General features: G+C 40.5%; 1 long non-coding RNA gene across 1 annotated transcript in view; it reads left to right on the top strand.

Annotated features, from left to right (window-relative positions):
- Nucleotides 1–4,883: 4,883 nt before the first annotated feature.
- The window catches only part of LOC140361561 (uncharacterized), a 33,321-nt gene continuing 26,075 nt past the window's right edge, over nt 4,884–12,129 (top strand). The window contains exon 1 of the long non-coding RNA XR_011927026.1: nt 4,884–4,937. This is a non-coding gene — a long non-coding RNA (uncharacterized lncRNA). The remainder of the gene's footprint in view (nt 4,938–12,129) is intronic.

The following is a 12,129-nucleotide window of genomic DNA, read 5'->3' as shown; positions in this document are numbered from 1 at the left end:
ATTTCTCCACGATCCCCCCGTCCGTATCGCTCGCTCTCCCTCGCTCCGAGCTTTATCCCCTCCCACCACTTGGTACATGCTCCTTCCTTCTCCTCACGCGTTCTTACAATCTACTCGTTTGGAGACACAGCCAGCCAGGGAGAGAGTATAGCCAGATACATAGTCGTCGTCGCCTCCTCCGCCGCCGCCGCGCTCATTTAAATTTTACTACTACGCTTACTCCTACTACTACTACTACTACTACTCGTTTACATCTGCGCCCTTCAATGCCAATTGCTCCCACTTTCCAGAACGAACCAAAAACGTGGCGTTCCGTGGCAAATATCCAAGGCGTGGATCGTTTCCCTGAGCTAGAACGCGCTTTTTTTTTCCGTAAAGACACTTTTTTCGCCCAGTTTTTTTGCCAATCGAAAACTTCTCAGATTTTTTTCTTTCTTTTCTTTTTTTTTTTTTTAAACTCAAATCGTATGTGCAGCCACGAGCGCGGGATGAATAGTGTAATGTCGAAGTGTGTATGATAGATGGACAGATCAGGAGGAAGAAAAGAGAGAAGGTGAGAAACGAGAGAGCATGGTCTGCACGAAAAAAAGGACGTGAGAGGTAGGAGAAAGACTACCGGCTATTGGGAGGGGAGAGAGAGACCTGAAAAGGGGGGACCACAAGGGGATTGACTTAGGAAGGAGGGACGATGGATAGGAACGTGCAAAATCGCGGGAAAATGCAAAAAAAAAAAACTGACTCCAAAATGACCCAAATCTCAACTTGGATTGACAACTTTTTTGCCCGTTTTCATTTGAGTTTTTCGACACTTGTGTGTAAGTATACTTCCATGTCATAACGCTTTTACATCCTTTAGTCTTATCTCCGCTCTCTCTCTCCCCGCTCCTTACCCTTCCCTTATGCCTTTGCTGTTTGATCGCCCACTTCATTTTTAAACAGTTTGAAAAATGTGTTCTCTTGGTGGCTAATCCCCCTCATCGTGTTCATCTCTTGTCTGTCTGTTCCCCCACATAGCTCCTCTTTATCTTTGGTTTATCGCTGTTTCCCTCTTTTGCCTCTCCTTCAAGGATTACCCTGCTCAGATTTTGCTTTTGGGAAAGGGATCGGCCAACAGCACCTAATTTCGGGGGGCCCAGCGCACGGGAGACAAGAAGAAGGGTGTGTGTACCGATAGTCGTGTGTGTGCGTGTCTTTCTGCATGTATGTGTCTATGAAGGGGAGTGATTTGTGAGTTAAAGCAGCCGGCAGTGGTCAGTCCGTGCAGCGCATGCGCCCTTTTCCCCTCTGCGTCCTCATTCATAGACTAACTTGGACGAATGCACGTCCGTCGAAATGCGTCAAAAAGCACGACCGAACTTTATGTGAGTACCGCTCTTGCTGAACTTTTCAATCGCTTGCCGTTTTTCCGCCCGCAAAACGGTTCTCTACCTCTTTTTTTCTATTCGATTTTCCATCCGTTCATCCGGGTATCCCCAAGCTCTGTAAGTCTGCCAGTCAGACACACGATTTGATTTGCACACAAAAAATCCATTAATTGTAAAAAGGATTGAAAAAGTAGCTCAAGAAGGTTGTCATATTCAACAAGTTTATTCATTTAGGTTGTTTGCATTCTTTCTCTCCTATAGTTAAAATCTAATATTTTTTGTTTATGTCTTTTTGTTAACTAAAATCAATTATTTTAATACATTACTGTTGAATAATACAACCAGACCTTTTCCATTGTCTAAATACCTCTAAGTTGCACCAGTCTTTCATATCTCGCTGGCTTTACCTTACAGTCCCTCGACGTATCTGCCTTCTCTGTGTTTGTCTATTTACATAGCATCCTCTTATCTCTGCTAACATTTTCTCTAACACTTTCCACAGTTGTTATCGACAGTAGAATCCTGAGATTGCTCAGTAATGTTGCTTCGGAGGATGTTACATTTGCGTTTCTCCGTTGCTCATTTTTAATTAATGTGAGATTATTGTACGTAGGCAGCAAACGGATCGTTTGTGCTTCGTTTTGGCATGGATGTCTAGTTATTTTACAAAACTGTGGGGGCTGGTTATTAGAAGTTGTATTAACAAGAGCATAATAATATTCAAAATTGGCCGCATTCATTTGTGTACGTTCCAATGGGTTATTCAAAGATTTATAGGATGTGACATGACATACAGTATGTGTGTGGGCGGGATTTATTGTATTTTTGATAAACGATGGGGGGAGGTTAGCCTTTGTTTAGTAGCGTCCTACGCTCAACCTTTCTGTGACCTCCGCTGTACTTCTCAAGAAAATAAAAGGGAGACGTTTGATGTCAAATTCATGCTTGTGCTGGCAGTCTGGACGTGCAGCAGAAGACACAAGGGAAAGAGTAGACGAGAGAGGATCATTCCTACAAGCTCCCAGTGTGAACCAATTTGCTTTTTAATCCTGACGTTTGCCCCATGACGTGCTTGAGTGCTCGTCCTGAAGGAATTGTGTGGTGCCTTACTGTTGGACCCTTAGGTTTTGAAATATTACTCAGACAGACCTGGTGTGTGTTACGTAATCTTACATAACTGAGGCGGCAGCTCAGCAGGCTCGTGATCAGCCTATATGGGTCTGCTTATGGTTTGAACTCACTGGCAGGGTCAACACACTTGTGAATACCTGGGTCTTAAAGGGGAAGGGCCCCAAGAGTGGAGAGAGACACATAAGACTCAACACATGGAGCCAAGTTCGAAAGCTGCAAGGCTCAGAGGAGGAGAGCTGGAGCTTGCAAATGGTGGGTTGAAGATCGCCATGGTTTTAATAGAGTGACTACGGCCGGGCAGTCGATTGTAAACTAACCCAAGAGCCATTTTAATTGTCACTGTTTTAAAATCATAAAACGGCAATTATTAATGACCTCTGCAAACACATCGCTATCCCTGTCGTTTGTGCCTCTACAAACATGCTCTGAAATGCATGAGGTTGATAGTTCTCTCTCAAATGTTAATGCTGCAAGTATGTGTTTGAAATATAATTATTTTCTGTAATAAAATATGTTTTTATATCACTTTATAATAACTTCTTTATTAATTCATAATGAACCAATAGTTAATAAAACATGATTCTGTCTTAGGAACTACTTAATGAAGGGCTTAGGGTATTAATTAAGAAGCTACAAAGTCTGAATTAAGATGTCACAACAAAACATTTTAGAATTATTGTCATTGTTAGAAGTACCATCACATTATTACAAAGTTTCATGGTTATTACTACCGAGAAAAACAGAAGTGACACTTTTAATTCACTTTTATTCATATTGTTGCAGTTTTATGAAAGCAACCTTTCTGTAAAATAAATGGTCAACAGCCAAATGAAGGAGCACATTACGTATAGGTTTATTTAAGCGTGAATATAATAACTAATTTTTGGCTTCTAATTCACAAATTTATATTTTCTGGTTCTTACAAATATATTGTGACCTACATAATCACACATGGCCTGAATTATTTGTTATAAAGTATTATATCAGCATCAAGTCTTTCTTCATGCTTTATTAATGATTTATTAAATGTAGTTAGTACAAAGTGTTACCAATTAATTTTAATTAATTTTTTTAAGATGAAAGAAATAAAGTAACTTATGACTGCACCTTGTCTTGTACCACATTAAACCTTTGTTGAGGTCTTCACTTTCGATGATTATTTTGAGGCATTTTCTTTGAATTTATCTCGGCATGGGGTCAGTTATGTTTTGAAATAATGTCTCCTTTTTTAGGAATTGTGCTTCAGACATGCTCCAAAATCAAGGGAGTTTGTTGCATTTAAACAATAATAAAATGTAGCATTAGTGAGTCAATTAATTCTAAGTATAGTAAAAGTTTAAATCAGTGTTTTCCTCAGCTGAACTTCCAGTGCAAATATGTGACCTCATTCTTAACAAAATTGTTTTAATCCACCCTCTAATCTAATTCCTATGCGCTCGCTAACCTGCGTTTATCTGGTTATCAGACTGTTATTGACATTCAGGGCATCATAGTGAAAGAGAGAGCCGTTCCCATGATTCCCAACCAGCGCCGCAGATCTCCTATGTTCCTCATTCATAATTGATGACATTCAACCGCAGCATACATTAATGGCTCAGACAGACCTCAGGAATCCCTATGCAAGCTGCTTTTGTGCGCTGCTCAATTTGTTGTTTTCCTGCTGCAAAGAGACAAACAAAACCAGGGAATTACAGCTGTTAGTTGTATTAAAAAACATATAATTGGAGATAGACCGTTACAGCTGCAAGTTGATATCTGCAATTTTTAGACAATATCTGATGATTAGCTGTGGCAAGAGAATTACAACCCTTTTTTTTTGTCAAAGGCGAGAAAAGGTTCTTTTAGCTTTAGTAAAAGTCACCAGCATTTGAGGATGCTGTACTTAAACTGAACTGTTTTGTTTGTGATCTTGGAGGCATGAAGTAAATCACCGAATCAAATTTGCTTCAAAAGCTGTTTTAAATAATTATACGTTCTATTGCAGAGCAGTTAGCCTTGGATGCACAGTAAATATAGGGAATTAAAAAAGAGAGTTATTAAGTGAAGGTGGACTGATTGTCTAATTAGCAGGTATAATGATAATGTTGTTTAGAATATATGCAAAACTGTAATTGTAAAAATGTGTCTTGTAAACTTCCAAATGGTATAAAGCTTTTTTAGAATAATTTAACATTTCTGTTCAATTTGCATAATATTAATACAGAATACCGAATATCTGTATTGAGGTACTAAAAAATAATCTTCACATACATTTTAGTCCATATCAATTCTTTCCTTACAGTGATAAGATCATGGTAAAGGTGATTTAAAAAATGGGACTGCAGCCAGGAAATATAATTAAAACCTGAAGTCAAACACAAATTAAAGAGGAAATATGTGCTTCTGTTTTCCAGATGAATTGAACAAGTCGTGTTTCTTCAATAAAGATCCAAGTGGACTCAGGTAAGATTATTTTATTTACTTATTTATTGTAGATTATGTTAATTTTAGTGTTTTTGTTGAATTCAAAAGCATGGTCCAATTTTAGTGACATTTTCAGCAGAAATAATGGACAAAATAATTTAAAAATAAATAAATAAATATTTTCTCAATTTTGTCATTTGGCCGCTTATTGTTACAAGAAACTTTTGTAAATGATTTTAAAACTGAAATTTAGGGAACTTTATATAGATTGCTCCAAGAAATGTCAAAAATGTTCATAGCATTTTTAGAATGCTTTTGATTTAATGCAAAGCCAAAACAGTTGGCCCAAAATACATTCAGTTTTGCTAAAATATTTTGTCCAATTTACTTCAAACCACATTTTCATCCTTTTGTCGTTTGGATTTGAGGAATGTGTTTTGACATCTTTTTGAGGCATTACAATTATTGAATAGTGCATCAAAATGCATTAGATTTGACTTACTGACACCTGCATAACCTCTTGATTTCTATATCTTTGCTTAACGGTAGTGCCATTAGAAACACTTGGTCTGCCATTTTAGTCTGTGGCTCAATAAAAACATCAATGCACCATCAGCTTAATTGAATCACTGCTCTCTGACTCATTGTGTTGTGATTAAAGTCTGTGGTATGTGTCTGAATGGGAGAATTACCTGCATTTCTCCCACTCATTCTTGGTCATGTTTCAGTCCATTCATTGTACTTTGGCTCGTTCGGGCTGCAGCGTTTCCTGGTAAGCGACACGTGATGGGGTCAGTGGAGGTTCACGTTGGATTTATCAGATGAATTTCAAAAGTGCGGTTCTGAAAATTGGCCTCTATGTCTCTTTTTTTCTTTCAAAGCCTGACTTCACAGTGCTGCCTTTGTGCTTGTGTCACCCTGCGGGCCCTGTTTGACGTTTTAAGGTACAACTTAAAACAATGAATAATAAAATGATAATAATAGCAACGTCTATAGAGTCAAATGTTGCATTCAAGAAATTAAGAATTGACTAATAAAATATGGTAAAAATAAAAAATGAATTTGTCTCGGTATGTACTCAGATATTTATACAAAGAATTACAGATGGTCGGAAATAGTGCAGACAGTGAAGAGTGCGGGAACAGCAACAACAAAACATTGAACACTGAATACAAAACGGCATGATATGTACATAATAAAATATAAACTTATGTAGTGCAATAAAAAGTGAACAGTGCAGTGAGTGCACGGTGCTCTTGTGGTCCTTATTGACCGTAGTCTCCTGCCTGAGGGGAGTTGCTCAAATAGTCCGTGTCCAGGGTGAGAAGAGGCTGTGATCCGACCTGCTCGTCCCAGAGCCCTGGAGACCTACAGGTCCTGCAGAGATGGAAGTCTGCAGCCGATCACCTTCTCAGCAGAGTGCACAATGCGCTGTAGTCTCTTTTTGTCCCTGGCTGTGGCTCCAGCGTACCATACTCCAAGATGAAAGAGTTGAGGATGCACTCAATGATGGCCGTGTAGAACTCCACCATCATCTGCGCTGGCAGCTTTGCTTTCCTCAGGTGTCGCAGGAAGTACATCCCCTGATGGGCTTTCTTGATGAGGGAGTTGATGGCTCCCACCTGAGGTCCTGGGTGATGGTGGTGCTGAGGAAGCGGAATGATTCACGGTGGTAATGGGGGATTCTGTCTTCTGGGCATTGAGCTCCAGGTTGTTACTGCTGCATCAGGACACCAGCCGGTCTACCTCCCTCCTGTAGACAGACTCATCCCCGTCCGAGATGAGCCCAATGAGGCCGGTGCTGTCTGCAAACTAGATTACTTTTACAGAGTCGTGGCTGGAGGTGCAGCAGCATGTGTACAGGGAGAAGAGCAAAGGAGAAAGTACACAGCCCTGTGGAGATCTTGTGCTGATAGTCCATCTGTCTGAGACATTCTTCCCCAGCCGCACGCACCGCCTCTGATTCGTCAAGAAGTCAGTGATCCACTCGCAGGTGGAGTCAGGCACGTTGAGCTGGAAGAGCCTGTCCTGGAGCAGATCAGGGAGGATGGTGTTGAATGCAAGTCCACAAACAGGATCCTGCCGTAGGTTCCCGGGGAGTCCAGATGCTGCGAGATGAAGTGGAGTGCCATGTTGATGGCGTCGTCCACCGACCTGTTGGTTCTGTAGACGAACTGCAGAAGGTCCAGCAGGGAGGAGGTGGGGAAGGACCAGGCGCTCAAATGACTTCATGACTTCAGACGTCAGCGCCACAGGTCTGTGTGCTCAGGATCCAGTGATCCGGGGATTCTTGGGGACAGGCACAATGATGGACGACTTGAAGCAGGCAGGGACATGGCATGACTCCAGGGAGGTGTTAAAAATGTCTGTGAAGATGGGGATCAGTTCTTCGGCACAGTGCCCCAGGGTGGTGGCAGAGACACCGTCTCGTCCAGCAGCTTTTCGGGGTTGGATTTCTGAAAGAGCCTGCTCACATCCGGGGTTGTGCCACTGTAGTTGGTTTAACTTGATATTTTGATCCAAGATTGAGATGTTTTGGCATTTTGAAATTTGGTCAGTAAGCGTATTAGGGCTGGGCGAGACTGCAAAAATTAAAAAATACCACTTTGGTTCTCTCATAGTTATCAAGCACCGTTTTCAATTTGATTTTTGGGAAAAACTAATAATTATGGCTTTTAACAATACGATTCAGAAACATAAGACATTTTTAAAGAAATGTCAGAAAAGTTAAGCTATAGCGAAGTTTCAGCCTGTAAGACCACCCCTGCTGTCTCACCTACCTTCATCGCCCTGCTCGGCTCTTATGGGCTCAGCAGCTGCCAGTCACCGCTCAGCCTGCTTGTTTTAAACTCCGCCTCCTCTACGCCATTCAACAGTTCAGCTCGCGCAACCCTCCACCCCAGCACCACCTTTTCAGAGTTTAATTTTTCTTTCAGGTTTGATTTTTTCCACCACCACTGTCTAGGCTCCGGGGGGAAGATACCTCTTATATCTTGCTCTGCACCTCTTGCACCAAACCTATAATATATATATATATATATATATATATATATATATATATATATATATATATATATATATATATATATATATATATATATATATATATATATATATATATATATATATATATATATATATATATATATATCTTCTTTCGCATATGCTAAGTAAGTATGGATGACAACATTCATTACTGAGGCCTGTTAAATATGAATATTATTTTGGTTCAAATTAGAGATCGACCAATGTATATATCAATTAATTGTCTCATGATTTATAGATAAAACAATATTTATTTAGGGTTATTATTTATTGTGTATACCTTTTTCTTTGCACTGAAGAATTCGTTTTTTTGTAATATAATAAACTTCTGTGGCTTGTTATAGAGCTACTGTATATTTAATTTTGCAGCTCATGTTTTTAACAAAAAAATGTTTAAAGAGTGTTTTGGAGATTTTTTGCTTTAACATTATTGTATCAGTGGCATGAAGCACTTCAAAATTTGATGTTGTTACAAGCCTGGCTGATTCCGATACTGATTGTTTAGAAACCAAACCAATAAACTCTGCCAATGCTTTTGATAATCTCTCCTTAAACATAAGATTTCAAATTAGAACAAAGTTTTCCACAATCCTACACTGCAAACCCACATGAAAGCTGTGTAGTCACATTTTGTGCACTGCCCTCTTTGTATCAAAATGTTCAAATAAAGCTAGATATCTTTCCTTTTGTCAGGTGTTTAGCCAATCCAACATATCGACTTAAATGCTTGAGTTTAAGGCCGATAGCTGTCCAAATATCGACTCGGTGTATTAGCCAACCAGTAACTTATTCTCTGTCCTAACCCTGTCTCCAGATGTGTTGTTTTATCACCAGTGTTTATCCTGGTGCAGCTGTTCTCATGTCCGTTGCCGCAGTAACAGCAGATTGGCACGGCAGGGGTTGACGTTTGGGACCGGAGGTATGTGTCCGGGTCGGCGCGGAGAATTCCTCAGCCCTGCGCCAGTAGGTCACGGCTCGGTCTGCCACTGGTTTTAGCAAGTACACTGCCCTCCTCAACCCTGCCATCCACACTCTGGGCCCAAACCCAGGCCCACACTCTGGGCCCAAACCCAGGCCCAAACCCACTTCAAGATGTGTCTGTGTCAAATTTTAGCGTGACATTCGACTGTAATAATTGGCCTGGACAATAATTGTAATAAGAAATTATTACAATTTTATAGCAAATAAATATAGCTTTCGATCTTAATTGAATCAACTTAAACAGGATAGTCTTTGAAACAAGGTCATTTAATGCAAAAAAATTTCAAATTTATTCCTCCAATGTCGGAACATGGCTACAATCCTCTTTATCATCTTTCACTACGGATGTCAATTTATTCGGTTGATTGATAATTGTGATTGATCAGGTCACAATATAATCGTAAGAACGTGAGAAAACGCAGCAACAATAAAAGTAAATTCTGTTTAGTCCATACACCAAAATAGTTCCATACTTTCTTTTCACTGCTAACCTGCCGACATTTTCTCCTAATAACCCCAAACCCTCAATAAACATGCTCTAAAGAAGGATGTAGAGAATTTCATCTTCTAAAAGTCCTGCTATTATCCCACCGTGACATTTATAATCGTGAATAATAGTCAAATCTGTTAATCCCGGCACCCTCTCTGCCCTCCTCTCGCTCTCTCTCACCCCCCAAGTGCGCCCTCTTTCTTCCTCTCTTCCTCCCTCCGTCTCGCCTGTGATCGTTTCATCCTTTGTTCTGTTTTGCTCTTGTCTCTTCGAGTTAATATGTCAGTCGTTCTCCGAGACACGCCGTCTATTTGGCTGTCCTACTTTGCTCGTGTTTGTTCGCCGTGTCTTTATTAGTTTGATGTACTTTGTGTTCTTTGTATTCCTCTTAAAATATTCATGCCTTTGGGTGTACCTTCTCTCCCGTTTTTTTTTCCATATTTGCTTCATCACAGTCGTTGAGCTGATAAAGTCGTATGTGCGAATGGTGCAGTGCAGGGGCATGCTATAACAATGAGATGTCGTTTATGTATTATTTATAGAGTCTGTTCCCAGTCGGCCCTTTGTAGCTGATATCTGTATTTGCGAACGTTTAGAGCACTACGTTCTCTCTGATAGGCAGCGTCCTGGGTCGGAGACAGATGGGCCAATTTGCCACGCTCTTAACCCTTTTCACAGGTGTAATGCGTGCACAATTAAATTAACTGAAAGATTATAATCATGAGAATTTTGAAAAGCAAAAATACGTCATTTCAATTCAAACGTCAGTACAAAAATCAACCTGCTCAACCAAGGCCTTATACTCTGCTGTTTAAGTCACGCAGTGATTTGTTTTGTCATGGTGTCAATAATCGTGAGTAATCGTAAAATTGTTATGTTTCTTCTAACGTTAAACGTACTAAAACTAAAATCTCATACTGTGACATCCTAAGTCACTCATGTGTAAAAATCATTTGAGAGAGCCTCCGTTTATTATTCTGCATCTGAATACGTTTTGCAACTAATTAAAACGAACAGATTGTTTGCTGTTTGTTGCGAGATTATTTGTCTCAGTTTTACGACTTGGCTAATTTAAATGCAGTCTTCATCTGGATGTTTGGTGTTAAATCAACAAGATAGTTTGTTTACTGTAACACTGGCTGTCTTTATAATGCTTTTCTTCATTTTCAATGTTCTAGTTTCATGCACGACCACAAAGGAGCACTTTCTTTTATTCCATTTGGAGAAAATAAAGTCCACGAAGATTGTTTCAGATCAGAGATATTCTAAGACTCGTACGGCAGTAAACTTTAACTGACTCCTCATCTGAATGACATCATCTTAATGCTCTTTTATTCAACAATTACATTTTGTTTGAAAGTTACATGATAGAGAATGTCGTAAATGTCTTGGATTGATGATTTCCGACTCAATCCGTTCGCTCCGTGCCTCTTTCACTGCCGAACAGAATGAAAATCCAAAACATACATTTTTTAAAACACTACTCAACACATCAGAAGCTGTCAGCTCGCTACAGCTCATCTCTGCAGCATACTTTGACATAGCGCACATTCATGCAGAGGCTAAACCTCCCGAAATGGATGGCAGTGCCCGCGCCGCTCTGCCACAGACCGAGACAGTGAAGTGAGGTGAGCCGTGAGTAATGCCAACCGCTGATGATGTCACTGCTGCGGCTGAACCCTGCTTTTGAGACGTCGGGGGCGCTGCCAGGACAAGCACTCGTGGGTACGGCATGCCAAAATGCATTACGTATGAGGAGGTGGAGAGGCAGATCGCTGCAGCTCAGAGGGACGAGCGAGGAGACGGGGGGAGGTGTTGTCAGATTAAAAAAGGACTCGGCGATGTTTGTCTCCCCCTGGTCTTTTTTTAGCTGCAGTCTGTAGCACTGCCGCAAGTATCTCCCACTCTCTGTCTGTCCTCCCAGGCCCTCAGCGGGTCCAGCTCCCTCTCCTCTTTAGTTAAAACACAAAGACTTGTCGCATCAAAAGGAAGGAGATTCGATCGCTCTGGGATTACAGAGAAAATGATTAGCCCTTTTAATCATCTGCTATTTTCATACTTAATTATCGACTCAAAACATTTGAGTTTAACATTGCAGATATCTTCTCTGACCCGGAAACTTTTGATTGTCGCATCGACCTTGAGACTGATGTTGTTTCCCTTTTATTGCAAAGTAATTACAAAAAGATTAGGACAAATGTTAGTTAATTTCACTTGGAGTCGACTGCACTTTGTTGCCCTGGGTAATGCCTCTATGGCCCTCTTTATATCTTGTTTCTCCCGGGTCACTGTCTGTCAGCTTCACTTGTGCTGTGAAATTGCCAAAGGTGAAAATGATAGTGTGAGTTCAACATGGGTGAAATGAGTGACAGTGATGCGGCTAAAGACTGCTGAGCTCAACGATTCACACGGGAGTCGCTTGAATGTCCCAAAGATGGCCTCAGATGCCCTCATACTCCTGAATTTCACCTGGTCTACCTGAAGTATGACGTAGTGTAGAAGCTAAACTAATACCAACACGTTAACATACGGTAATATCACAGGTACCCACTGTTTTAGATTGATTTTTAGATCTGTCTTTAGTTTGGTTTTCCCGTGCCTTCTTGTCTGCAGTCATTTTCCAGATTAGTTTGGCACAAGGTTTATAAAAATGACTCCATCCTGTTCTAAAAAATTGGCACAGTTGATAAAAAAGGAAGCCCAGTTGAAGGGGAT

Source organism: Eucyclogobius newberryi, unplaced genomic scaffold (genome assembly GCF_026437365.1).
Source record: "Eucyclogobius newberryi isolate DKJ021-1_F unplaced genomic scaffold, fEucNew1.0.hap1 SCAF_16, whole genome shotgun sequence".
NCBI classification, from domain to species: domain Eukaryota; kingdom Metazoa; phylum Chordata; class Actinopteri; order Gobiiformes; family Gobiidae; genus Eucyclogobius; species Eucyclogobius newberryi.
Note: the sequence above shows the minus strand (reverse complement) of the source record. Positions and strands in the feature narration are given on the sequence as shown.